Source organism: Mustela erminea, chromosome 4, assembly GCF_009829155.1.
Source record: "Mustela erminea isolate mMusErm1 chromosome 4, mMusErm1.Pri, whole genome shotgun sequence".
Classification (NCBI taxonomy): domain Eukaryota; kingdom Metazoa; phylum Chordata; class Mammalia; order Carnivora; family Mustelidae; genus Mustela; species Mustela erminea.
In genome coordinates, this window is record NC_045617.1 from 63,766,943 (window position 1) to 63,781,280 (window position 14,338).

Sequence of the window (14,338 nt, forward strand, 5' to 3'; positions counted from 1 at the left end):
TGTATAATGGGAAGGTGTAGAGTAAATGAGAAGGTGGAGGGCCAAAAGCATAAAGGGCGAGGTCTGGGTGGGGGCAGCTAAAGAAAATAAACGAGAGAAAGGAAAAAAAGGGATTTAATAATAGATTTCTTGGATCTGTGTATCTCACTGCATGGAGCTGGAGAAACGCAGTCCACACTGGTTTGAGTTTTCATGATCGTGCTCTCTTTTTTTGGATCACTTCTCTGTGATTGGACCACGTGAGTCATCACTTTGTAAGTGTTGCAGGTGTAAGCCAGTTTCCAGATTATCCCAGGGGTGTGGCTGAGGTGAGAGGATTCGGTCTTGACTTGGTGGCTTGATGGAAAGGGCCTCATAAATAAAAACCCAGCAGCGTCTTTCTGAAGCCCTTGTTTTTAGTTTTCTTAACTTGTACTGCTTTTGATATCGCAGATTACTGGTCTTAACTTTTTTAGACATTAGAATCATCCATACATTACAAAATGTCATGAGTCTTCATTATTTATTGACTACCTTGAAATATGTGTGAACACATAGTATTCTCACAACATATAGAGTACCTTGATATAGATAGACCATATTTTGTCCTTCAGCTTTTGTTATGCTAGAGAGTATTCCTTATCAGAAATAGAAACAAATAGAAAAAGGGCTCCTTTTCACTTTCTGGCCACACTGTGTATAGATCTTTTTCACCTAAGCACTCTTAGCATAGGAAGGTGTGTACACAGCTCCCAGTTTCACCTGATTGTCTGCACAACTGTTTAATCTGAAATATAGCCATGCTTTTTTCATATAAAACTATTTTGCATTGCAGTTATTCAACTCTCCACCTCCCTTCTCCAAATCTTCAAATAAAATGGAGCAGATATGAATGAAACTTGACCTATTTGGGGACATCATTGTCTCCTTAGAAGCCATTGTTTGTACTCCCAGTACCTTGACTTTGACTCAGGTGGAAGATACGAGTAAATGTTTATGATAGTCCTCCAGTACTTAATTCCCTTCCGTAGCAAGAAATTCAAAGAATTACCAGGAAAACCAAAACAGAAATTACAGCAATTTTGAAATCTAAATTGTTGTGAAAGAGGGATGACTCTGAACCAGAGTATTTCATACACTCATGAAGTAAGGAATCCCACTCCTCCATCAGGGGCAAGAGCACATAGCTCAGGGAACTTGGGATGAAGAGGCTGTATTCCAGCTCCTTCCTTTGAATTCTCTCCTTTCTTCACTCCTTCTGCAACTGTATGTTTGTTTTGTTTTGCAATGGAGTGTTAACAACAGGTCTACTGAGGTCAAAAGGTTGCTGTATCTCACGCCTGTGGATATGGTTTCAGGTTTTAAAACTCCTGAAGACAGACCAAGATTGGGACCCATAAACAATAAATCTTTGAACACTGAAAAAAAAAAAGAGAGAGATTGGGACCTGCCAGTCAATGTTCAGAGTCTTGTTTGAGATCATTCTTCCGGGAACTGGGCTTGCCTTGTCACATGTACAGCTCATTGTTCCTGGATTTCACAAGTCCGCTAATTATCTGGGTGTATTTTCTGGGTGTGGCAAAGGGGAGGATAACACACCTCAGGTGTGGGAAAAGACAGCCGAAAAGGAAAGTTAAAAGAGGCTCAGAACCTGTCACGTTAAAGATGTTCCACTTGTACTCCTCTGTGTTTCACTGTCGATCTAGGAATTCACTCTCCTTAGCTGTGGAGATAAAGAAAAACTCAGAAGATGTGCGTGTATGTGTGTGTGGTGTGTAAAGCTAGCTCTCTGGTGAAGAAATGGAACCCTGTTGATTTAACTGAAATAAGGTTGTCTTAGTGATAATGAGTCACCAAATAATCTTAATAGACAGTTGTACAATGGTTTCCTCGGCCAGTTTTTCCAGTACGAAGATTCAAGGTAATTAGCCTGCAATTATCAACTGTTTTTGAATGGGTTACTTTCAAGAGGGAACACTTAGATTTGGAACAGAAACTGAACTAAATCACTAAAAGTCAGTTTAATGAGACTTTGAAAGCAAGTTCCATATGTGAATCCTCTGTTTCTCTTTCTATATTTTTCTGTTTGGTTGACAGCGGATATTCTTTAATTAACAGTCTTCATTGACAATGGGTGCTTCCAAATGCCACCCCACGCAATTTCTAGTCAAGTAACACCACAATGCCTAAACATTTTTTTTCAAGGAAAAGAAAAAAACACAACAGAAAGGAAAAAATGATTTCAGTCCAGACAGAGAAGATTGAAAAGCTAATGTACATATAGGAAGCTGACTTTGGCAAGGATGGCTTTCATGCCGATAGACCATTGGAACAATTGTCTCTTCTGAAGATGTTGGTCAGAAGTTAGGTGCATCGAGGCTGGAGACATCGCCATGAGAAGAAAGGAATTCTTGGCAGGCCCCAAACAAATACAAATGCGTCAGAGCAGCACATTAGCCACGCAGGGTGTTCCCAGCCTGCCCTCTGGGGTGGTTCTCTGGGTGGGGGCTGTGCCATCCCTTAAGAGGAGTCCCACTGGGCAGCCCTGGTTGGGAGATCAGGGCATCCAAATACCACAGTGGAACAGTACTCAATTAAAGGAGGAGCCCCAGTAGGAATGAAAATTGCTTACCAGGATTGTTTTGAGAAGTTAGTCAAGCCTTCTTCCATGTTTCCCTGCACACCCCACCCCGATTTGCCTCCTCAGATTTTCCTCTGTGAGGCTCAGAAACAGAGGCAGCTCTCACCATCGACATCAAGGATTTACTACCAATGCGAACACACTCCCTGTTCTCCAATTTATGTCTTTAAAGGGTAAATACAACATTCAGAAATATTACTGATTAGGGTGCCTGGGTGGCTCAGTCGGTTAAGCAGCTGCCTTTGGCTCAGGTCATGATCTCAGTGTCCTGGGATCTAGTCTTGCATCAGGCTCTCCAGGGAGCCTGCTTCTCTCTCTGTCTTTCATGAATAAATAAATAAAATCTTTTTTAAAAAAGAGGAAACACTAATTCTGCTTAAAAAAACAAAACAAAACACCAAGTAAAGTCAAAGCTGAGTCAAGCGATGTTTGTCATTTTCTAGTCACAGGTACTGCAAATACACAGACCTTAAGGGAAACTACACATTGAACGATATGTTAAGAAGTAATAAATACCCCAGTAATGTTCCTCAGCTCAGAAGGCTGCCTGCACACTTCTGCCCTGAGAGGCTAACAAGAAGCTTCCGGCCACAACTGGCTGATTTTTAGCCTAATTGTCCTAATGGGGCTCTCTGGGAACCCCTGCATGAGCTGTCTGTTAGGAATACACAAAGGGGCTGTCCTGGGACCCTGGGAGAGCTGAGTTGCTGAAGGAAAAGCCATCTCAAGCACGTAGTCTGCTAACCTTCCGCCTGAGTCACCTCAGTGTAGCTGGGCTGGTCCTCAGGGGCTTCTGTATAAAACATGCCTAGCTGTTCACATGCTTTCACACAACAGATTTTTGTTCTAAGAAGAGGTAAGAAAAGTGTTAGAGCTGATGGCTGTGTAATCCTAAGGCCACTTTGGGAACTACACAAAGAGTGGCAGACTATTAAACACAGGACAGCCTGTTGCTGTGGTCTTTCTCTTAGCCAGTCCTCCATGAGGAAAGCACTGTTTGGGGACTCGTGATTGTTTTGGTAACAGAGCAGCCCGATCTGTCCCTTCAACCTGTCCCTCAAGTTCTCGCGGCATGAGTTAGAACTGGTGGGAAAGTGTAGACAACTCCTATGTTCTGAAACAGCTTTCTCTTGAAACACCTTTTCCATTGACCAAAGAAGGTGGGAAAAACAGGCAAAATGAGAATCCTCAAAGAGGCATTGGAGGGCTTATATTCGTGCCAAGCTGGCATGTTCAACATGGGTTTCTCATTTGCAGAAATAACTGGTAAGATGGTACAAATGCTTTTAAGACTTTTATGAAAAGGAAATCACCATATAGAATTCACCTAATATTCTCTGCAGAAGATGAGAGGTCAGATTTTCACAAGAAAGATGCATATAGGAAGTTCCAAAAACTATTCCTCTTCTGGATATGAGCAGTTATTACTAAAAAGGATTCTACAGTCAAGTAATTGCTATAATAGCGCCTTGTCTCACTTCTTTACTGTGTGCCAGGCTCTTATTTGATCATAGCAGTAATCCCATTAGGCTGACACATGATCACATCCATGTCAGAGTTTGGGATACTGAGATTTAGGGACGTTAGTGACTTCCAAAGGAAATAATGGAGTCATCATTCAAGCCAGGTGCTTTTGATTCCAAACCCATTCTCTTAACCGAACACAACTGTTTCGGGGAAATACAGAGGTAAATAAGGTTTTAAGAATTATATTTTAGGACACCAGGGTCACTCCGGGTCAGTTAAGCACCTGCCTTCAGCTCAGGTCATGATCCCAGGGTCCTGGAATCGAGCCCCACATCAGGGTCCTTGTTCTGTGGGGAGTCTGCTTTTCCCTCTCCCTTTGTCTGACATTCTGCCTGCTTGTGCTCTCTCTCTCTTTCTCTCTCTCTCTCTCTCTTTGTGTGCCAAATAAACAAAAATAATCTTTTAAAATATTTAAAAAAATTTTTAAGTTTTTTTTTGCTTTTTATTATCATACAAATTTCAGAACTAGTAATATGCTAAGATGAATTATACATCATCAAGAGGTCTTGAAATCAGAACACTTTCTTTTTCTCGTGGCACACTGCCTCAATTTGGATTCCTGAGATAAGGACTTAGTGATACAGAGTTTATTTGGGAAGAGATCCCAGGAAGCACAAATGAAGGGATGAGGGGAAACAAATTAGGGAAAAAGACAAGTTAAGTGTGTGTATGGTCATATCACTACAACTGGGGCTCACTATTGCTGAGAAGCCTGTACGATGCCCCTCAAAATAGTTGTACTGAAGCCTAACCTGCCTGGGCTTTTTAGCTCATGATTCTGTCTTTCATAGTCAAGATTCACTCCTGGGATTTACCTCCTGCACAGCTGGGCTGACTGTGTGCGGGCTGAGCAAACTCTCAGGGCTCTAGCTAGAGTGCTCAGGCCAAGGACCCAAAGATGGACCCAGGGGTGGGTGGGAAGCTGTCAGTGTGTAAGGCAACTGTCCGCTATGGCTGCAGGCTTAATCAGAGAGGAGTCAAGGAGACATGGCTGGACATCTACACTGTCTGCTATAGTCCCTCACTGCTGTCTTTGCTTAGATCATCCCTCCCCTGTCCTGGGTGGACTCTGGTATTAACGCTTCAAGGTGGCTGTGGGCCACAGGTTCTAAGCAGAATTTAAAAATGGGAGGATTCGTGAAATCAAGTATAGTCCCCATAATTGCAGCTCTGGCTGAGGTTTTCACTGATATTTCATTACAGCAACCATATCCCCTTGGGATGATGAAGGTCAATTAACACCAGCATATTAACTTGGATTATTGACCTATTGGTCTACCTGCCTGAGGAAACCCAAGGGACCAGTGGTAGTAGTTTTAGGCTCAGTGGAAGCCTTCTTATGTCCCCCTCATTGAAACTCACCTCCTCTTGGAGACCTTGATCTCTAATTCTGCATAGTCCAAATTTTCTCTTAGAGGGGTCACAGATTCTCCCAAACAAGACACTGGGAGTAAAGGTTCAAGCGGCTGATCCCAGCCCTGAAATGTAACTGCGAGCTGGTAGCTTAGCTGAGACTGTGAAAGGCTATTTTAATATTTTATCAGTTTGTTAGCTTCTGGGAGGGATAGTGTATGGAAAGACCAGTGCACCTCATGGTCACCTTGGCTCCCTTAGTTTAAGGATATGTTATACAGGATCTCATGTCAACAACTCAATATCTTTGTAAGTCCTTGGATAATGGGGCTGGTAGGGACCCTGTAGGTGGGGAAGGGAAACAGAAGTAAACATCAGCTCTGACAGGATGAATTGCTGCCTGCTCCAGGATGGAAAGGTCTGATGTCTCTAAGTGGGTGGTTTATTTTTTTGAGGGGTGTTTATCCACCAATCTGTCTCTCAATCTAACGTCCATTCCCATGTGTGCTCCCTCAGTACCGACTAGATAGATAAACCAGGCCCTGCAACTCTTTTGGTGGATAGGCCATACTATCCCATTCAGGATACCATAAGACTTTGCCCTAATTATTGGTTTAGAAGCAAAAGGAAGGAACAATGATAAGGACACTATCACCTCATGAGGCATCTGTGTCGAGTAGGGAACTTTGTGTGGTTCCAGGCAATGGGAGGTAGCTTTTCTCTGTTAGTGTGGAGCTTTGCACCCAATGCTTCCACCCCAGGTTTTAGAGTCCAACTCATTCCCTATCAGAGCCCAATTTTTAACATGGAAGACCTAGGACTATGTTTCAGTCTCCTTTGTATGTCTATCACCCTTATATCAAACACTAGGCTGGATTTCCAACATAGCTTGCCCTACAGGTATAGGAAGTCAGGGCCCCTTTAAATATTTTCCAGGAGGATCTCTGGCTTTCACATTGTGCCACAGTGAATTGATTCTTGGTTGACCCAAAGATTTTATTCCCTCTCTCCAGTTCACCATCCCACCATCCTTGTCCTTACTATTGCCCTCATATCTTTCAAGTGCTTCAGAGAGCAAATAAGCCAGTGCTTGCTCTTCCAACCATCACAGAGAGTGTTTTAGTAATTGTGATGCTCCAGGCTGTCAGGAGTCAACTGCAGGAGTGCATACCACCAGCAGGGCCATTTTGTCTGCCCTCTGACTGGAGTGAGCCAATGGCAGGCTCCATCCTGGTGCCACTCCCAGAACCATTTGCCTTAGATTGTTTTTTCCCCAAAGGAGAACATGAGACAAGCATTGAGGTACAGGTAGTATCTGGGAGGTGATCCCAGGAATCTCAAGTGAGGAAGTGGAAAAAGTAATACAGAGAAAGGAGAAAAGCCTATAAAGTGTGTATTATGTTACTACTTCTGGGTATTTTTGTAAGCAACTGGGACTTGATCCTGCTACAGATGCTCTGAGCAACCAGACAGGACTATCTCATGACAGATGCAGAAGATGGAATATTTATCAACCAACCTCTGTCCCTGAATGGTTGAGGGTAAAATCCTCAGAACTTCAGAGGAGTCCTCCGGTAGAGCTAGAAAGCTAGGCAAATCCCGCAGGCAAAAAGGCAGAGAGACACGGCTGCTTGGGATGTGTGTGGGAACCAGCTACCACAGCTGTGGGGTGAACTAAGCAGTGGTCCAACAGGCTTTCAAGGTGGGCATCAACAGCATCTGCTACACAGTCCTATCATCATGTAGCAGAAGTCTGGCTTAGAAACACATCTCTGGATTATTTACCCATTCATTTCCATTGCTTCTCATAGCCCATAGGATTATATTGCAACTCAATAGCATGGCTTACAAAACCTTCCATGCTCTGGCTCTGTCTGCTTTTCTATCTTGAAAGAAATTCCTCTCTTCACCACTGTCTTTATCTTTCTCCATTCTCTCCTTTTTGGATTCCTTCTAAAGATCTAAAATCTTCTTTGATATTATTGAGAATTGTTTTTTTTTTTTTCTCTTAAGCCCCTGACACTAGTTAGCCATCAAGCACCCTCTAGGCTCACCAAATCATTCTTATGCCACATCATTGCATATTTACAAAGCAAAAATAGCACAGTGATTGTGAGTAGACTCTGAGATTGCTCATTCAGTAAATAGTATCTTCAAGATTCTGTTTATCTGTCAAAAGGGGGTAGTTATTATTGCTGTAAGAATTAATTGAAAGACTCTAAAGAGTCCAGCACAATGTTTGACACATACCAAGTATTTAAGAAATTGGAGCAACATTTGTGTATACATTGGGAATGATTTTCAGGAACACTTTCTAACATTGCTTTCCCCCAGTCACCTTGCTTTACAGGGGCTCTTCCTTGGTCTAAGAATAGGAATCCAGAGGGGAATCAAGAGAAAAATAGGGTAGCTAATAATGTGTAGGTGTGGATGTAGCACTCACCCCTTTAGACGGAGGATAAGAAACACAAAATAAGGAAGTAGTTGGCCAGCTTTGAGTCTCCAGTCCAACTTTCTTGAGTCTCCCCTCATTGTGAAAACAGCCTACTTTTGAAAGAGAAAAGGAATGTCTCTATTCTAAAAGTTCTCCTACATATGAGGAGCAAGTGGGAAGGTCTGATTACAAAGTCTTAACTTTAAGTCTTAGGTCAAGAGAACTCAGAATGTGATTTATGTCAAGTTCCCACTAAATGGAAAGAAAAAGCTTCTTGCTACAAAAGAGGAACGGTGGGTAAAAGAAGAGTGTATCTTAAACATATGACCTCCTCTTAGGATAAAACTCTGGGTTGAAAAGAGGAATCAAAAAAGAATAAAAGTCACAGAGGAGTAGAGAGGAGAGCTAACATGCATGGTTGTGTGTGTGTGGTATCTTGTGCCTAGCTTCCCAAGGAAAACTTTAGAAAGGAGCTTTCTTTCTCAGCTTACCAGGTATGGAAGTGATCCAAATCCTCCCCACTCCCTACCCCACAATGTACCTGGCAGTGCCAAGGGGGAATGAAGAGTCTATCTAACGATCTGGTGATGTCAGAGGCTAAAAAAATGGGTCGTACTTATTGAACATTTTTTTTTTTTCAAACAGAATTCTTGCCTTTTATCATCCCTGTATCCTTGTGAGAGATAACATTTTGACATAAAGTGGGCATGTGACTTGTACAGAATTTACTAGATAAACCAGAGCGTGAAAGCCAGGTCTAAATTCTACATTGTGACCAGTAATTAACATTTGACCATCTGGTCTTCATTAATGAGGTGTCTTGGAGATATCAGGTCACCCTCTTTGAGACTTTTAATTACTAGAGAATGAGCTCAGCGTGTTCAGGAAAGGGAAGTGACAATACGAGGATCTAGCTCTTCTGGTATCTTTGCATTCAACTCTCAACTTTTGGATTGCTGTCTTTCACATTCTTCAACAGTTTCTGGATTTCCACAGTAGATTCATCTGTCTTCAACCTGAACATCTTTAAGGAGCCATTATTTTGTTTTAGAGTTTCAAAGAGCATCATTATTTCACTCTGCCCCAAGACATTCTGGCCCAGATCCAGATTTTCCAGCCTCTGATTGCTGAGGAGAGCTGGTGCACGATCCTGCCAACAGACAGGAGGGCTGGGACAGTCCCCGAACCCCAGATACGATTTTATGCACCTCTAAATGCATTACTTCAATTTTCTTGACCACCCACAAAATAGATAATATTTTTTTATTAGCCCCATGTTATAGATTAAGAAACCAAGGCATAGTGAAGTGAAGTAACTTGCCTAAGATCACAAAGCTAGTCATTGGCTGGACTGATACTCAACCTCAGGCCATCTGGCAAGACAGCCTATGCTTTTAGGCTCTCTTTCACATGGCCATGTAAGGGCTCCAGGTATCCACAGCACCTGCGGAAGCCAAGGAGGGACAATGTCAGCAGCAGTTGATGACTGGCGTCCCTGAGAATCGACTCTGTGCCTTGCTAGAACCAAGGAAACAGACTGTTTGTCACTCCATGGATGAGACTTTGCCAGTGGAGATGGAGGCAAGTTGAACTCAGTGGGGAAGATTAAGATTAATTCATTATGAAATCTACACCTCCCCACAAAGAGGTGAATGCTCCCTGTTGTCTTCCTATGAAAGGGGAGATGGAAGGATGGAAAGATATTTGAAGATAGGCTAAAACAAAAAAGTGTGAACTTTGGATAACTAAGTGTATACTCTAAAGGAATGAAGGTCACTTAAGGCAGACTTTAAATGGGAATAAGCTAAGTTACCTTTCACAGGCAATTTTAAGTGCACTTCTCCCTCCTCCCATCCTGTGCCATCACCAAGGGGTGAAGTGGGATCAGTTACAGAAAGCACAAGAGCTAAGTTGTATTTGTGTGGCACACTTGAATTGCTCACAGCGTGCGAATATTGACTCCTCTTCCCCTATGCTTCCATTTCATCATTGCTAAACAGCCAGCCCCCTAAAGGCAGAGAGCGTGACTTCTTTTTCATTACTGACAGAGAACATAAACTCTGGTGCACAGAGGGATACACTAGCACCTCTTGAACAAATGAATGAATGAACAGATGAATTAACAAATGAATTGCTTATAGCCTTTGCCTCTTTCATTCACAGAAAGGTACTTTAATCAACTTCTTAGTCATCTGCCATCACCATGGGTTGTCTTCATTCACTAAAGACTTAGTTTTTTGTTATGTGTCAACGGCTTTAGCAGGGAGTCTCTTTGAGAGTGGGTGGTGTTTCATTTGTCACAGTCACTTGCATTATGGGGGATGGCTTAGGAAATTATTCCCTTATGTCAGAGCCTAGCTTTTTATAATGTATTTTACCACTGTCAATAAATGCTACAATACACATTTTTGTGTATTTTCACTTATCTACTAGATTTATTTCTTTGGGAATAGGCTGTTAGGAGTGGGTTGTATTTTAAAGAGAGCTAAGGTAATGCTGTGAAAAAGTATAGACTTTGTTATCAAATAGAATCCTACCTCTTTCACTAGTAATTGGCATGGCCCAAGCAATTGGTTTGACTTATTGACCTTTAGTTTGTGTACATGCAAAAAGGAAAGATACGACAATGTCATAGGTTTGCCAAAATGATTAAATGAGATATTCCAAAACCTACCATCTAATAAATACTCAGTAAGTGCTTATCATTTCTGAAATATTCTTCCATATTGCTTTTCAAGGCCTTATGGTACTACCAGTTCTAGGTATTACTCAAATTTCCTATCATAGAGTCATACAGTCATTAAAAAACAAAGGTATTATATAAATATACATAAATATTATTAGTACCACCCAGAATATACTTTAAAAGATGTCTACAAATGAATTAGAAGAAGATAACCCAAATAAATAACCCAAAAGAAAGAAACAGACAAAGAATGTGAATAGGTAATTCAGAAATTGAGAAGCTGAATGACCAAGAAACATAAGATGGTTAACTTCCCTTATTTTCAGATGAATGACAATCAAATCAATGATACACTACTTCACCCCCACTGGACTGGCAAGATCAGAAACCTTGGCAATGCTTAAATAACTCCATGGTCTTAGACTGCTGGTAAAAGTGCAAATGGCCTCAGTGATTTGAAAAAATATTTTTGCAATATTGAGAAAAGCTGAAGATGTGTATATTCTCTAACCAGAATTTCAACCTCTGGGGTTAAACCCCAGAAAAACTCTCAGCTGTGCATACCAGGGGACACATCCCCACACTTTCACTGAAACAATTTTTGTGATACTGAAAGACTAGAAACAACCTAAATATCTGTCAATAGGGGGATGGACAAGTACATTTTAGAGAAATGAATCTTAAGCAACGGAATACTACCTAGCAGTTAGAACAAGTGAACTAAATCTATGTGTATCAACATAGATAAATTTAAGGGGTTTTATGTAGAAAATGCAGTCTCAGGGCGCCTGGGTGGTTCAGTTAGTTAAGCGTCTGATTCTTGGTTTCAGCTCAGGTCATGATCTCACAGTTGTGAAATGGAGCCTCACCCCTTGCTCCAGGCTCAGCACAGAGTCTGCTGGAGATTCTTTCCCTCTCCCTCTGTCTCTCCCAGAGCCCCTCTCCCCACTTGTGCTCTCACTCTCTCTCTCTCTCAAATAAATACTATCTTTAGAAAATAACAACAAAAGAATCAAAAAAGGGTTTTATAATAGACAAAATTGAAATTTTGTTCCAGTTTGCAAGAATTCTCACTTTTCAAAAATTGTGAGACTTTCCATGACAGCAACATATTAATATCTTTTATTTTTGAAACTTAATGCCCACTAAGAAATACTTATCCTATCCAGAAACACTGCAAATATTTGTACCCTTTAAAAAAACAAGTCAAAATGATACATATGCTGAATTTAAAAGTCATACAACTCAAAAAGTTTGTCATGAAAATAGCAGGCCCTACCCATTCTCTTCTTGCCCTTCATATCCAGGTTCCTAAAGCAATAACCACAGAAAACTGTTTTAGTTATTTTCTCTGATATTTACCGGCATTCTTCAAATAATGTGCCTTTTCCCTTGAGTTTTTAATTTTATATTGACATCTTATATTGACATGGAAAATAAGGATATACCCATCCGTATTTTATATCCATCCCACTCACCCCTACACATCTGTGGGTGTGTATGTGAACACACACACACACAGAGGCACATATGCACGCATACAGACACTTTTCCAAATTCCCAGTGACGTTACATCAATGCTCATATTTTATATTATAATGGTTATGTAGGTACAGTTCTTGTCCTACTCTCATAGCAAATGATTTCATTTCCTCCTCCAACTTTTTGATTTTATTATAATACTTGAATACCTGACTCATTTTTCATTTACTGAGAATTTCAAGTTGGAAATAATTTCTCTCAGGATTTGAAGGCATTCTTTCTAGATTCCATATTGTTCTTGAGAAGTCCCGTCATTCTGATTTCTTTTGCTTGTAACTCATTTTTTCATCTCTGGCAGATTTCAGCATTTTCTCTTTATTTCCATGTTCTGAAATCTCTGATGTCCCTTAGTTCTGGTTTGTATCCATTTGTTGTATTTCATGTCTCTGTTCCCCCTTTCTGCAACTCCTATTAGTCATTTGTTGGACCTCTTTGCTACATCTTCTAATTTTCTGTCATCATTTTTTTTTCATTTTTCCATCTCTCTCTCTCTCTCTCTTTTTTTTTTGGTTTTACTTTCTCTTCCAGTCCTCATCTCTTTGTTTTTTTTATGGTTCCTTTGCAGGGATTTTCTCAATATTAATCTTTCAATCTTCTTAGAATCCAAAAAATTTTCTTCTAACATAGACTTAGCTTCCAATAGCTTTTTCTTATTCTTTAATTATGTCTCTTCTTTTAAAAAATAATTATTCTGACTTATTTTGTGGAAGCAAAATCTCTCATTTCCCATATTAATAATAAGTTTTTATAGTCTTTTTCTGGCCCCATCTGTGTCTCTTTTTCCTTTGAGCTCTCTTTTTGATTGCTTACACATGTGTTTTGGTCTCTATTTTTCAATTTTGAGGCTTTTCTTGGATGTTTAGTGATCCTTGGTTATTCATTTATATTTCAGAGTAAGATACAAGACATTTTAGTCTGAAAGCTCCTTGTATGTTTATTGGGCTCAACTGGTGGGATTCATCATTGGTTATGGGGGTGAACCTGGTTTGAAAGACTCCAAATTGCCAGTATGTGTAAGTCTTGTTTCTTGGGAAGACCAGTTTTCCTAGAGCGGAATTTTCCTATCTCTTGCCTAGAAGATAGAGCCTCATTGTTTATTACTCAAGGAGTCATTGGAAGAATGAGCTGGAACTTTCACTGCTGACTATGTAGACTTTAATCCACCTGTTTTCAGCATGTGCCTTATTTTGCTCTCAGCTGTGATTTGTCCTCAATACTCTATGGGCACATTTCTAGTCTTCTGCCAAGGTTGAGGATGTTAACGGTGTTGTTGAGAAAGGAAACTGGGCTTTGATATGCTTCTTGTAAAAATGTGAATCTATCCTCCTGTGTTAAACCTCATGCTGGGTCCTTGCCTTCAGAGATAGGGTTTGTCTTTAATTCCTGAACCTCTCTGAAGCAGGAATCAGCTTGCCTCTTGTTGGCTTACCTCTCTCCCCACCCTGCAGCCATTTTAAAGATCAAAAAGCCCTTAGAAATTTCAACATGTGCTGACAAGGGAAAATCCCAGTTTATTCTGAAATACAAAAAGCAAATTTGATTTTTGTGATCTTATTTCTCCATATATAAATATATATACATATATAATTGCCCATACATGTTACATATATATGATGTTATATAACATATATAATGTATGTATTTGTGTGTATGTTTAATAGACAAAGAAAGAACCTTGGAATAATACATACCAATCTTTTTTTTTTTAAGATTTTATTTATTTATTTGTGTGTGTATGTGAGAGAAAGAGAGAGAAAGAGAAAGAAAGCACAAGCAGAGGGAGAAGCAGGCTCCCTGCTGAGCAAGGAGTCCAATGCAGGACTCGCTCCCAGGACCCCAGGATCATGGTCTGAGCGGAAGGCAGATACTTGACTGACTGAGCCACCCTGGTATCCCAATATATACCAATCTTAACAGTTGTTAATTCTGAGAACTGGATTGAGTGGGGTATGACTTTCACTATTTTTTTAATATTGTTTTTAAACAGGCACGTCTAAATGTTATAATAATTGTTATTATTATGAGTATAGGTTTAATAGTTATTTCTAAGTGATAAAAGCAGACTATAAAATCGTATGTACAATACATATATATATATTTTATTATATACATATGAACATACAGCTAGAAAAGGAGAGAGGAGATGGGTAGAGAGAATGGAGAGTGGTTAAAATAA